This window comes from Staurois parvus, unplaced genomic scaffold, assembly GCF_062004578.1.
Source record: "Staurois parvus isolate SC_StPar_1 unplaced genomic scaffold, SC_StPar_1.0 ptg000163l, whole genome shotgun sequence".
Classification (NCBI taxonomy): domain Eukaryota; kingdom Metazoa; phylum Chordata; class Amphibia; order Anura; family Ranidae; genus Staurois; species Staurois parvus.
The window spans coordinates 1,594,041-1,608,003 of record NW_028317959.1 but is presented as its reverse complement, the minus strand read 5'-3'; the positions used below and the strand labels follow the sequence as shown (position 1 = coordinate 1,608,003).

The window sequence follows — 13,963 nt, the reverse complement described above, 5'->3', positions numbered from 1 at the left end:
TGTAAAAGCAATCAGTGTAAAAAAAAACTGCTAGGGTGACAGTATGTACAAAAAAATAAATTAAATAAATAAATAATATATATATTAAAAAAATGTAAAAATTTGGGGGCGGAAAATTATAATAATTTTTTTAGATTCTGATTTGGGTTAATTTTTTTTACCAAAAAAAGGTGGCAGAATACATTTTGGCCACGATTTATGAAGAAAGATCATTTATTTGCAAAATGTTATAAGAAAAACACGTTTTTTTCTAAATTTGCCATCTTTTTTCATTTATATAGCAAAAAAAAAAGATCCCAGTGGTGAATAAATACCACTAAAAGAATGTTCTGTCTGTCTCAAGAAAATGCCAAAAATGTCATTTGGATACAGTGTTGCATGATCGCGCAATTGACATTCAAAGTATGACAGCACTGAAAGCTGAAAATTGGCCTGGATTGGAAGGGGGTGAAAGTGTCCGGACTTGAAGAGGTTAAGATGCTGGTGCCAAAGCTAACTAAAGAACCGGCTCGGGATAAGGAGAACGCTGGATCCCTGGACAGGTAAGTGTCGTTATAGTAAAAGTCAGCAGCTACAGTATTTGTAGCTGTTGACTTTTAATTTTTTTGGGGAGACTGGAGCTCCTCTTTAACCACTTGCCTACCAAGCATTTTTACCCCTTCATGCCCAGGCCAATTTTCAGCTTTCAGCGCTGTCGCACTTTGAATGACAATTGCGTGGTCATGCAACACTGTACCCATATGAAATATTTATAATTTCTTTTCACACAAATAGAGCTTTCTTTTGGTGGCATTTAATCCCCACTGGGTGTGCTATAAACAAAAAAGTTTTTATTATAAAATTTTGCAAACACATAATTTGTCTCCTTCACTGTTGTACGTTGATGAGGCTGCACTGATAGGCAGCACTGACGGGCACTGATAGGCAGCACTAATGAGGTGGCACGGATAGGCAGCACTGATGGGCACTGATGAGGCAGCACTGGTGGACATTGATGAGGCACTGATGATGCTGCACTGATATGCAGCAATGATGGGCACTGAGAGGCGGCACTGATGGGCACAGATGGGCGACATTGACGGGTGGCTCTGACTGGCGGCACTGACTGATGGTACTGATGAGCGCAACTGATGGGCACTGGTGGGTGGCACTGATCATCAGTGCCGATCTGCTCTGTGACATTTTCCGGTTATCGGCAGCACTTTCCTCATGCTGTGACAGCGTGAGGAAAGTGCTGCCGATAACTGGCAACTGTATTTACTTGGTGATCTGTTGTATCAATGGACACAGTTGATTACGTATTAAAAGGACGCGGTAATTGGCCTTTTACCTCATCATGTGATCAGCTGTGTTCGTAGGACACGTTGATCACAGAGATCGCAGGGTGTGCGCCTTTGGATATATGTGGGAAGGCGCATTCTGGGAGGGCGCCATATGAATTGCACAACCGCGCTGTAGCTGTCATTCGGCTATAGTGCGGTTGTGAAGTGGTTAAACAGCGATTGTACCACACCTGTGAGGTATTACTGCGATGGTGATATCGAGGGCAATACGTCTAGCACTAGAACTCCTATGTAAAGCTAAATCGGTAACCTGTAAAGGGTTTTAAAGCATTGTCTATGGATAATATAATGTACATAGCTTCTTGTTCCATTGGTGTGCGCAGTTTTAAAGCGTGGCATTTTTGGTACCTATTTACTTGCAGCAACATCACTTTTATATTTACCAACCAATTGGGTATTATATTGTTCTTTTGTGCATTCAAATTCATTAAAGTATATTTTTTCCAAAAAAATAATGTTTGAAAAACTACTGCGCAAATACCATATGATTGTTACACTCACCATGTTATTCTCTAGGACTTCTGCTTTAAAAAAGATATATAATGTTTGGGGGTAATTTTCTTGCAAAAAATATTGGTTTTTACAACAAAAAGTGTCAAAAAAGGCCTGGTCTTCAAGTAGTTAAGAACATACACTCGATATTCTAATGGATAGTGGGGGCACATCAACATTCGGTTTCTACCTCGTGATGGGAAAGGATGAAGGAGCGGGAGAGAAAACTTTTCTCGAATGGACGAAGGCCTAACAGTACATATGGCTTTGGCTTGGGAAAGTCTTTTCACTCCAAAATTAAATGGTTTTTTTTTTAAAACTTTAGCACTATTCATCATGTTATCGAATGTACTGATGGGAATTTTCGTACAAGTGTCAGGTCGAATATCTACTAGTGTTTGGCCAACTGAAGGACAGGAATCATCAAATTCTGGTCAATGGAAAGATGCATGTATGAAGCAGTGGGTTCCTCAATTCAATTTCTACAAGGGATTCTACAAGTGTTGGGAGTATTCACAGTACTCCCACGTTTCCATGGGTCTCAAGGACCTTCTGTGCTGATCAGTTTCTGATTCTAACTAGGGTTGTCACCTCTTCCCTTTAAAACCAAACACATATTAACCATTTGCCAACCACACCATAGCATATATTTTGCTACAGGGTGGCTGCACTGTGCAGAATCATGCATATAAACATGATTCTGCATTTCCTGGTTTTGCGTGCGCATGCGCGCCGCCGGAACGCCACTTCTGCTATGATTTTTCACAGCAGAAGCCGATTAGCAGTTGCCAGCCAATGAATGAGCGCAAGCACCCACTGAACGTCTAGGACAGCGGTCTCCAAACTGTGGCCCATAGGCCAGATTTGGCCCTTTGCTTGCTTTCATCCGGCCCTCAGGCACTATTTCATCCAGTGACACCAACATAGTGGCATAATTCCCTCCACTGACACAAATGAAGGGGCAAAATTTCTCCCAATGACGAAGCACAGTTTCTCCAAATGGCACCAATGATGAGGCACAATTCCTCCCAAAGACACCAATATTGGGGCACTGTTTTTTCCATCTGTTGTTGGGACCTTTTCTGCTCCCAATGGCCACGGTCCGGCCCTCCTAAAGTCTGAAGGACAGTAAACTGGTCCTTTGTTTAGAAAGTTTGGCGACCCCTGGTCTAGGACACTGACAGAACACAGCTCTGCCTATGTAAACAAGGCAGAACGGTGTCCTGTCAGCAGCAATGTGCTGGATTCTCTTCCTCTGCAAGAAGGGAATAGAATCTAGAACATTCCCTAGTGAAAAGAGCAGAAGGTAAACCTTACACATAGCTAGGCACACAGTTAACCCCTTGAACACCTTAGATGTTTAACCCCTTCCCAGCCAGTGGCATTGGTACAGTGTCAGTTCATATTTTTAGCACTGATCACTGTATTAGTGTCACTGGGTCCCACAGAGTGGCAGTTAGTGTCAGCTTGTGTCGGATTGTCTGCCGCCATTACTAGTATATAAAAAAGAAAAAATCCAGTAAATACAATAGTTTGTAGATGTTTTAACTTTTGTGTAAACCAAAAAATATACTGTTATTGGATTTTTTTCACCAAAATGATGTAGTAGAATACATATTGGCCTATTTAAAAATAAATATGATTTTTAACTTTTTTTTTTATTGGATACGTTTTATAGCAGAAAGTAAAAAAATACGTTTTTTTTTTTATGTTTTCGGTCTTTTTTTCTTTGTAGCGCACAAAATAAATAACCCAGTGACAATCAAATACCACCAAAGAAAGTTCTATTTGTGGGGAAAAAAATTACATAAATTTAATTTATATATAACGTTGCATGACCACACAATTGTCAGTTAAATTAACGCAGCGCCATATTGCAAAAAAATGGCCAGGTCAAGAAGGGGGGTAAATCTTCCGAAGGGCAAGTGGTTAATTACTCAGGTTCTGTGGCTGATTAAGGTGGTAATTAAACTCACCTAGTGCATTATCTGCATTCATTTAGCCTCAGAAACTGTGTACTTAATATGTGGTCGGTTTTAAAGGGATGAGGTGGCAACCTTAATTTTAACCCTTTGTAGGAGCTCAGGTCTCACCCAAAAAAAACTTTTGAAGAACTGGGTCCCATTATGTGTGTATCTGTTTCACTGGTAGAGATATTAGACCTCTGATGCCCAACCTGCAGCCCTTTGGTGCTTAACCTGTGGCCCTTGCAGCCAGCAGTAAGGGCATCAATTTCTAAAGTGGATGTAATTGCAGTGTTCTCTATCAATTCTATGTAACATTGCCAGTCTCTGACGATCTCTGACAACCAACATGCCAAATCTATAACAGTCCTCTGTAGCTTTACATGTACTGAGTTTTATGTTTGGCCCTTTTAGTGATGTCATAGGCCATAGTTAGGGCCCTCTATACCGCAAACGTTGACAACCACTGCACTGACTGTAAGCTCTTTCAGCAGCAGAGAGAGATATACACCAATCAGCCATAACCTTATGACAGGTTGGGTGAATAACTGATTTTCTTGTTACAATGGACTCTGAAATCCGTGGGATATGTAAGGCGGCAAGTAAACATGTTGTCCCTGAAGTTGATGTGTTGAAAGCAGAAAGAAGGACATTGCAGTTTGTTGTGTATGGGACTGTGTAGCTGCAGACTGGTCAGGGTGTCCGTGCTGACCTGTGTCCACAGCTAAAAGTACCTACAATGGGCAGGTGAGTATCAGAACTGGACCACAGAGCAATGAAAGAAGGTGGCCTGGTCTGATGAATAATGTTTTCTTTTACATCATGTGGATGGTGGGTGTGCGCGTCCCTTACCCGGGGAAGAGATGGCACCAGGATGCAGTATGGGAAGATGTCAAGGTGGCAGAGGCAGTGTCATATTTTAGGCAATGTTCGGCTGGGGAACCTTGGGTCCTGAAATTCATGTGGATGTAAATTGACATGTACCACCTACCTAAACATTGTTAAGGGCCAATTACATTCCTTCATGGAAATTATATTCTCTGATGGCGGTGGTCTCTTTCAGCAGGCTAATAGGCCCTGCCACATTGTAAAAATGGTTTAAGGAATCAGCAATGCATTTGAGATGTTGACTTGGCCTCCAAATTCTCCAGATCTCAATTCGATTAAGCATCTGTGGGATGTGTTAAAAAAACAAGTCCAATCCATGGAAGCCACACCTTGCAACTTACAGGACCTAAAGGTTGTGATGCCTGGCTGGGTCACTTACTTAAAACTTGGTTCCAGCAAGCTTCACACGCCTATGGTGTACAAGCCTCAACTGGTTAGGTTTATTTGGCACCAAAAGGGGGACCTACTCAGTATTAGGTGGGTGGTCATAATATTTTGACAGATTGGTGTAAGCCTCCTTTCATGCTGCTCTGTTGCAAAATTGCATATGCATTTTTGCAGCATTTCTGATGCATTTTGCACCTGTGGAAAAAGTGACAAAAAATGCAGCCAAAAAAGCATTTGTGGGAGCTCAGTGAATTCAAACATGGTATTGTGATAGGTTGTCACCTGTGCGATAAGTCCATCTGTAAAATTTCCTTGCTACTAAATATTCGACGGTCAACTGTTAGTGAATTTGTATCAAAGAAACTGGGACAACAGCAACTCACCCACGTAAAATGACAGAGCGTGGTCAGCACATGCTGAAGTGCACAGTGCACAGAAGTCGCCAACTGTCTGCAGATTCAATAGCTAAAGACCTCCAAACTTGGTGCGGCCTTCAGATTAGCACAACAGCGTGTTGAGAGCTCCATGGAATGGGTTTCCATGGCCGAGCATCACCAAGTGCAATGCAAACGTCGGATGCAGTGGTGTAAAGCACGCCGCCACATGTTCTCTGGAGTGACAGCTCATGCTTCTCTGTTTGGCAATTCGATGGACGTGTCTAGGTTTGGCAGTTGCCAGGAGAACGGAACTTGCCTGACTGCATTGTGCCAGGTGTAAAGTTTGGTGGAGGGGGGATTATGGTGTGGGGTTTTTTTCATCAGGGGTTGGGCTTGGCCCATTAGCTCCAATAAAGGGAACTCTTAAGGCATCAGCATACCAAGACATTTTGCTTATTTTTCTGTTCCGACATGATTGCGCACCAGTGCACAAAGAAAGGTAAAAAAAGACATGGATGAGCGAGTCTGGAGTGGAGGAACTTGACTGGCCTGCACAGAGTCCTGACCTCAACCCCATAGAACACGATGAATTATAGCAGAGACTGCGAGCCAGGCCTCCTCCCCCGACATCAATGCCTGACCTCACAAATGTGCTTCTGGAAGAATGGTCAAACATTCCCATAGACACCCTCCTAAACCTTGTGGACAGCCTTCCCAGAACAGTTGAAGCTGTTATAGCTGCAAAGGGCAGGGCCAACTCAATATTGAAGTAAATCATTGGTGCTGGAGAGACGGGGTTAAATCATAGAGTCCCATTAGTGGTAGGGAGGTAGTCAGTTATTGGATAGCACAATCATGAAGCAGCACCCTAAAGAGTTAAGCTGGACTCTGTAGTGGAAGATACAAAGAGAGAGAGTATTAACAATTGTTTAATAGCACGCAATGGTATGTAACTCACTAGATACAAGTGGCTCAGAGGCATGGATAGTATATGAACGTCATCCTGGTGGAGTTCCAAAGGCAGAGAGGAGAGGGTGGATGGACATCTGGGGGCCAAGGCTGTGGAAGAAGCCAGGTCTACTGACTCACATCGAGTCCTCTGTAGCGTGTACAGGCTGTGTCTCGTGCAGAACCAGCTGGAATGCATATGGCCATCTGGCAGAAGTGACATCACTACGGGAACATAATGCCGCAAGGAAGGAGCGGTACCACGTTTCAAAGCTGCTACTTCTTCAAACCCTACGGACTAAGACTGGTATGCCATTAAAATTCATGTGCGTGTTAGGGCAGGCTGCCCAATACTTTTGGCAATATAGTGCAAATATGTATATCCACATCAATACCAGGGACTCTTACCCTCTTCCTGCCCAGGTCAATTTTCAGCTTTCAGCGCTGTCGCACTTTGAATGACAATTGCGTGGTCATGCAACAATGTACCAATATGAACTTTTTATCATTTTTTTTCACACAAATAGAGCTTTCGTTTGGTGATATTTAATCACCACTGAGTTTTTTATTTTTTACTAAGTAAAACGAAACAAACCTGAATGTTTTGAAAAAAAAAAACGCATTTTCTTCATTTCTGTTATAAAATTTTAAAAATAAATAACATTTATTCATAAATTTAGGTCAAAATGTATTCTGCTATATTTCTTTAGTTAAAATAATAAAAATAATAATTTTTTTTTCTATTTTTTTATTTTAGTACATTATTTTTTATTTTTTTTTATTTATTTTTTTTCAGCATACTGTGACCAAAGAAATACAATGTTACCATAGTAACATTGAACTACTCTGGGCAAGTGATCAGGATTTTTCTTCTTTTTTTTTTTTTTTTACACATTATGCGTTCTAATAGCAATGTATTTAATTGATATTTGCAATCATTGTTACTGAATGAAACTGATTAATTCAGTCTTTTGTTGTGATTAGCTGTGATTGTGCAAAGCTGATCACTTGATACAGATGGGCTGTGAATGGCCCTGTCTGTACCATGTGACTGCTTTGATTAGTCACGGCTAACAACATAATTGCATGGCAGGGAGCCATCCATTGTATACAATTGAAATGTGATCTGCAGTGATTGGTCACAGTGGTCACATGACACTGGCAACGGGCCAGTGTAGTGATATGTCATCAACTGTGTCCCGTGGGCACAGCCGGTGACAGATCGCGCTGATGTGCGGCCCCTCGAGCGGCACATACATACACACTGCTCAAAAAATTAAAGGGACACTTTGAAAACACATCAGATCTCAAATCTCCTGCTGGATATCTATACTGATATGGGGTGAGTAATGTGTTAGGAACGTAAGGATGCCCCATCGTGTGATGGAAATGTCAATTATCAACCTACAGAGGACTGAATTCAGGCACCCTGAAAATCAAAGTGAAAAAAAGATGCAGCTGACTAGTTCAAGGTGTTACAAGGTCTCAGGTGTGAATGAGGAGCAGGTGTGTTAAATTTGGTGTTATTGCTCTCACTCTGGTCACTGGACGTTCAATATGGCACCTCATGGCAAAGAACTCTCTGAGGATCTGAAAAAAAGAATTGTTGCTCTACATAAAGATGGCCTAGGCTATACGAAGATTGCCAAGCTTCTGAAATTGAGTTGCAGCACAGTGGCCAAGACCATGTAGTGGTTTAACAGGTCAGGTTCCCCTTAGAACAGGCCTCGCCATGGTCGACCAGAGAAGTTGAGTGCACGTGCTCAGCGTCATATCCAGAGGTTGTCTTTGGGAAATAGATATATGAGTGCTGCCAGCATTGCTGTAGAGGTTGAAGGGGTGGGGGGTTAGCCTGTCAGTGCTCATATCATACGCCGCACACTTCATCAAATTGGTCTGCATGGCTGTTGTCCCAGAAAGATCTAAAGAAGATGCACAAGAAAGCCCACAAACAGTTTGCTGAAGACAAGCAGACTAAGGACATGGATTACTGGAACCATGTCCTGTGGTCTGATGAGACCAAGATAAACTGATTTGGTTCAGATGATGTGAAGTGTGGCGGCAACCAGGTAAGGAGTACAAAGACAAGTGTGTCTTGTCTACAATCAAGCATGGTGGTGGGAGTGTCAGGGTCTGGGGCTGCATGAGTGCTGCTGGTACTGGGGAGCTACAGTTCATTGAGGTAACCATGAATGCCAACATGTACTGTGACATACTGACGCAGAGCATGACTCCCTCACTTTGGAGACTGGGCCACAGGGCAGTATTCCAACATGATAACAACCCCAAACACACCTCCAAGACGACCACTGCCTTGCTAAAGAAGCTGAGGGTAAAGGTGATGGACTGGCCAAGCATGTCTCCAGACCTAAACCCTATTGAGCATCTGTGGGGCATCCTCAAATGGAAGGTGGAGGAGCGCAAGGTCTCTAACATCCACCAGCTCAGTGATGTCATCATGGAGGAGTGGAAGAGGACTCCAGTGGCAACCTGTGGAGCTCTGGTGAACTCCATGCCCAAGAGGGTTAAGGCAGTGCTGGAAAATAATGGTGGCCACACAAAATATTGACACTTTGGGCCCAATTTGGACATTTTTACTGAGGGGTCTACTCACTTTTGTTGCCAGCAGTTTAGACATTAATGGTGGTGTGTTGAGTTATTTTGAAGGGACAACAAATTTACACTGTTATACTGTACACTCACTACGTCACATTGTAGCAAAGTGTCATTTCTTCAGTGTTGTCACATGAAAAGATAGAATAAAATATTTACAAAAATGTGAGGGGTGCACTCACTTCTGGGAGATAGTGTATCTCTCTCTATATATATATATATATATATATATACTGTATACCTCTTTATATATAGAGGTTGACCCATATAAAGTATTAAAACGATAAATAACAGACAGCTGTGATTGGCTGGAACCCAGAAGCAAAATGTATATTCAGGATTTCCTGCAATGCAAACATCTCATGCAGAGAACAGAAGTAGCAATGCACACCCAAACACACGACATCAGTGAGACATCAGGAAAGATGCACAATCCCCAGGATACATGAGGCCGGCTCACCCTTATGGACTGTAAACATTTTGTCATTGTTTAGTAATGTCTAAACCCTCACTCATTTTCAACATTGCAGTTAAAACAATAAATGGCGATTCTCCTGTTGTCGACAAATGGCCATTATAGAAATATGAGAGAAGCATGGGGAGAAACAGTTTTTTAGTTCTGGGTTTCTTAAAGGTGCTCTAATCAGACCTCATTATGTAACTGCTGTGGCTATCTTTTACTAGAGGAACAGTTGTTGAGCCTTTGACATCGCTAGTCATTACTGGTGTGCACACCTGACCTCATTAATTGACTTTAAAGGGAAGCCAAAGTGAGTGCTTGCTTATGCCCTGCATAGAAGTCTGCCTCTGACTTCTGTTTGTTGTATCGGTTAAGTGAAATATGTGCTCAGCTTGTCTGTGTTTGCCTGAGTACTGATATTTCTGTTGCTGTCAGGCTAGTGTTATCTTATGTGTCCATGCACACTACTTTAGGCTATTAGCATTGTTTGAACTTCAGAGTCTAGAAGTGAAAAAAAAAATTGTTTTTGTAGTTTTTCTGGAGCGTTTTTACAGCAGAAAAAAACTAAAACACTCTTAACACTCCTCTTCATGTACTGTAAAACCGCTAATAAAATGATAGCGTTCCTGAACACTATAAAAAAAAAATGCTAGTGGGTATGAAGCCTAATCCTAGGTTCACACCTAAGCGTTTTGCAGAAGCACACTACAGTCCATTTTACATGATTTTCTATGTGATACGTTCACATCTCTGCGTTTTCACCCGGTGCATCTATGACAGCCTTAACCCTAGGTTCACATCTAAGCATTTTCCGCAGCATTTTATAGGAAAGCAGTACAGTCCATTTAACATGATTTCTTATAGGACATGCTCATATCACCCGGTGCATTTTTTGGAAAGGGTCAGGGACTTTTTTGAATGCACAAAGTTACGTTTTTGGTTCTTTAGACTTCAATGGAAACGCTGCAGAAAAGCATGTAGTACATTTTTTTTTCTGCATTTTTATTTTGCCTAATAAGAAAGAAAAACTGCAAAACTCATCAAAAACTAAACACAATGCAGAAACGGGTCAAATGCAAACTGCAGAGGTGTGAACCTAGTCTAACACCCCGGTCAGGTCAGGTGTGACTAGGCAGGTGATTTGCATGCCATGCGACTTGCAAGTCCTATGCCAAGTCACGCCATATTGTCTGCTATTAGTGTGGTTCTGATTTGGTCGGAGCCGCACCGATTTCTAAAGTAGTGCATACATTACTTTTTGTTGCTATTTGCATAGACATCTGTGTCAGATGTCTTGCAAATTGCAATGAAAGCTGCAGGTCACTTGATTTTGAAATACAGTGAAGTTGCACAATTTCAAAATTGGCTTTGATGTGACTGGGGGCTAAGGCTGGCCATACATACAATTATCTGGAGATTATTGGTTTAGATTTACCAAAAATCATATAATAGGAGGACAAACCTAAACAACACTTTCAGTTGTATCCAATTAGGCAGGCCCTTGCACTACACAGTTGAAGGTAAATCTAAAGGAAATTGGGCAGAAAATTGGAAGATAATTGTATAATGTATGGCCAGCCTTAGTCTTTACTCCTGCCTACCTGTCTGGTACATGGACTCTAGGATTGCTTTGTCTGCGCCTGATCTGATCATCAGCCGGGTCTCTATTACTGTCTACAATTATCATTTATCTGAAGAATCAAAGTGGAAGTAAACTCAATTTTGTATCTTTTACCTACAGGTAAGCCTTTAATAAGTTTTAGGCACCTGTAGGTACTGTAAATATAAATATGTAACACTTAGGAGATATTTACTGTAAAAGCGCCAGTGACGTGGGAGTGACATCACGGCTCAGCCAATCAGATGGCGAACTCAAAAAGAAGACCGGTCAAAGATGGAAGCCTTGGAGAGCCGAGATAACGCTCCTCTGGGAGTCTTTCATAATGTGCTATGTGATGCATACTAGCACATTAAGCTCTTACGCGATTTATGGATCGCCAACAGATTAAAAAAACAAAACATAAAAAAAACAAACAATGAACAGATTCCCCCCTCTACCTTGAATCCTTCCCACTGCACTATTCTATTCTGACAGTAGGACCAAGTGCTAATCAAAAATATACCACATGTAGGGGGTGCAGCACCTTGATTCTGATATGACCCCCACAAACACTGGGCCAAGGTTGTGGGGTAGAGGTCCATAGAGACAAGGTGCTTGTCCACAGAGGTCCCCCCTGGTAAGGTACCCCGCCCCCTCATGCTGATGGCATGTGACCTGGTATGGATCGAGAGGGGATGGGGATCCCCCTTAAAATTCATGCCAGACCCTTCAATCCTTTGCTTGAACCTCCAAACAAGAAAATATGGTCCAAATGGACATGTTATCCCTAAGTGTAACCTATTGTAGCCATATAATGAAAAATATGGGACCTGTTCCCACCAGTCATATACATATCAGAGACGCTGAATTTGCATCGCCCAACGACCAGGACATATAGTTCCAGGCATCGGGCAGGTAGATTTTTTTTTAACATTCAGCATCACAGGGCTTACTTGTCAAGTGGAAGCATTCAGGTGGCTACACTGCGGCCCAATTGCTTCCACACCCTGGCAAAGTGCACCCCCACGTGCCATCCACCAAACCCCCCACCTCAACAATGTATTCTGAGCTCCGCTTGCCCATCTGCGGGCCTGGGACCAGTGTAGCGGGGGTGTCACCAGGTAGGGGGGAGGGAGGAGAGTGGACATACATCCATCTCTCCTCCTTGTTCCTGACGTGGAAGTGATGTATGACGGCACATCTGGGTCCCCGGTGACAGTTTTCCCATTGTGATGAAAAAAAAAAATTTTTTTTTGCCATTATAAGAAAATATAGTTATACCCAAGCACAGGGGCGGGCAACCGTGGCCCTCCAGCTGTTGGTAAACTACAAGTCCCATCATGCCTCTGCCTTTGGGAGTCATGCTTGTAACTGTCAATTTTGCAATGCCTCATGGGACTTGTAGTTCTACAACAGCTGGAGGGCCACAGTTGCCCACCCCTGCCCAAGCACATACAAATCCCTCCCCCCCGAAAGTGGCCCCCCCCCACATAACATCTATAAACGCACACATTGGGGCACTTATGCTTGAAAATTTCAGTTGCGATACACATTACATATTGCCGCACACGCCGGAAAGAGAGCAATAATTCTAGCACCAGACCACCTCTGTGACGCTAAACTGATAACCTATAGGGGGCTTTTTAAGCATTGCCTATAGAAAATATAGGGTGCTGAGGTTTGTTGCCATTATTATACAGGATTTATATAGCGCCAACAGTTTGCTCAGCGCTGTACATTATAATGGGAGACAGTACACAAGACAGTACAGTAACAATACAATACACGAGGGGTTCGAGGGCCCTGCTCCTTGGAGCTTACAATCTAGGAGGGAGGGGACAGTGGTACAGGAGGAAATAGCTGTGGGGGATGGAGTGGTGGGAAGAGCGGAGGAGATCAGCAATTAGGTGAGGGCAGGGTAGGCTTCTCTGAAGAGGTGGGTTTTCAGGGTGCGTCTAAATGTGAGGAGGGTAGGTGACAGTCTGATGGATTAGGATAGTGAGTTCCAGAGGATGGGGGAAGCCCTGGAGAAGTCCTGGAGACGGGCATGGGAGGAGGAGACCAGGGAACTATAGAATAGGAGGTCTTGTGAGAGTGCGTTTTGGGTGGTAGATGGATATTAGGTCGGTGAAGTAGTTTGGGGCAGTGTTATGAATAGCTTTGTACGTCAATGTTAATATTTCAAATTTTATGCGTTGGCCAATCGGAAGCCAGTGGAGGGATTGGCAGAGGGGGGTGGCGGATACGGAGCGGTTGGTAAGGTGGATGAGTCTGGCCACAGAATTCAGGATAGACTGAAGCGGGTATAGCCTGCACAGATGAACAAATTTAAGGTTTGACGTGTTGGATACCTATTTACAGTGCCTTGTAAAAGTATTCATACCCTTGGAATGTTCCACATTTTGTCATGTTACAACCAAAAACGTAAATGCATTTTATTGGGATTTTATGTGATAGACCAACACAAAATGGTACATAATTGTAAAGTGGAAGGAAAATGATAAATGGTTTTCAAATTTTTTTTACAAATAAGTATGTGAAAAGTGTGGCATGAAAATCCCAATAAAATACATTTACGTTTTTGGTTGTAACATGACAAAATGTGGAAAACTTCAAGGGGTATGAATACTTTTTCAAGGCACTGTATTCGGTGCAACCTCATCTTTGCAAAAGCTCCTGATGCCTACTTGCAATTGGAAAATTTCTGATCATGTGACCGCTGTGACTGCCAATCACAGTGGTCACATAATCAGAATGCCCACCTTCTGTAGACAGGGGTTAGAGGCACTGAGATGGAGAAGAAATGTACACAAAACACTTTGTATAAAGATACAGACTTATCAATGTTCACATAAAAAGTTCATTAAACCGCAGATTTCAATAATTCATGC

At 42.5% G+C, this 13,963-nt stretch overlaps 1 protein-coding gene across 2 annotated transcripts in view; it reads right to left on the bottom strand.

The window, feature by feature from the left end:
* The window catches only part of KCNN4 (potassium calcium-activated channel subfamily N member 4), a 135,206-nt gene that overhangs the window by 61,606 nt on the left and 59,637 nt on the right, over positions 1-13,963 (bottom strand). The window lies entirely within an intron of this gene.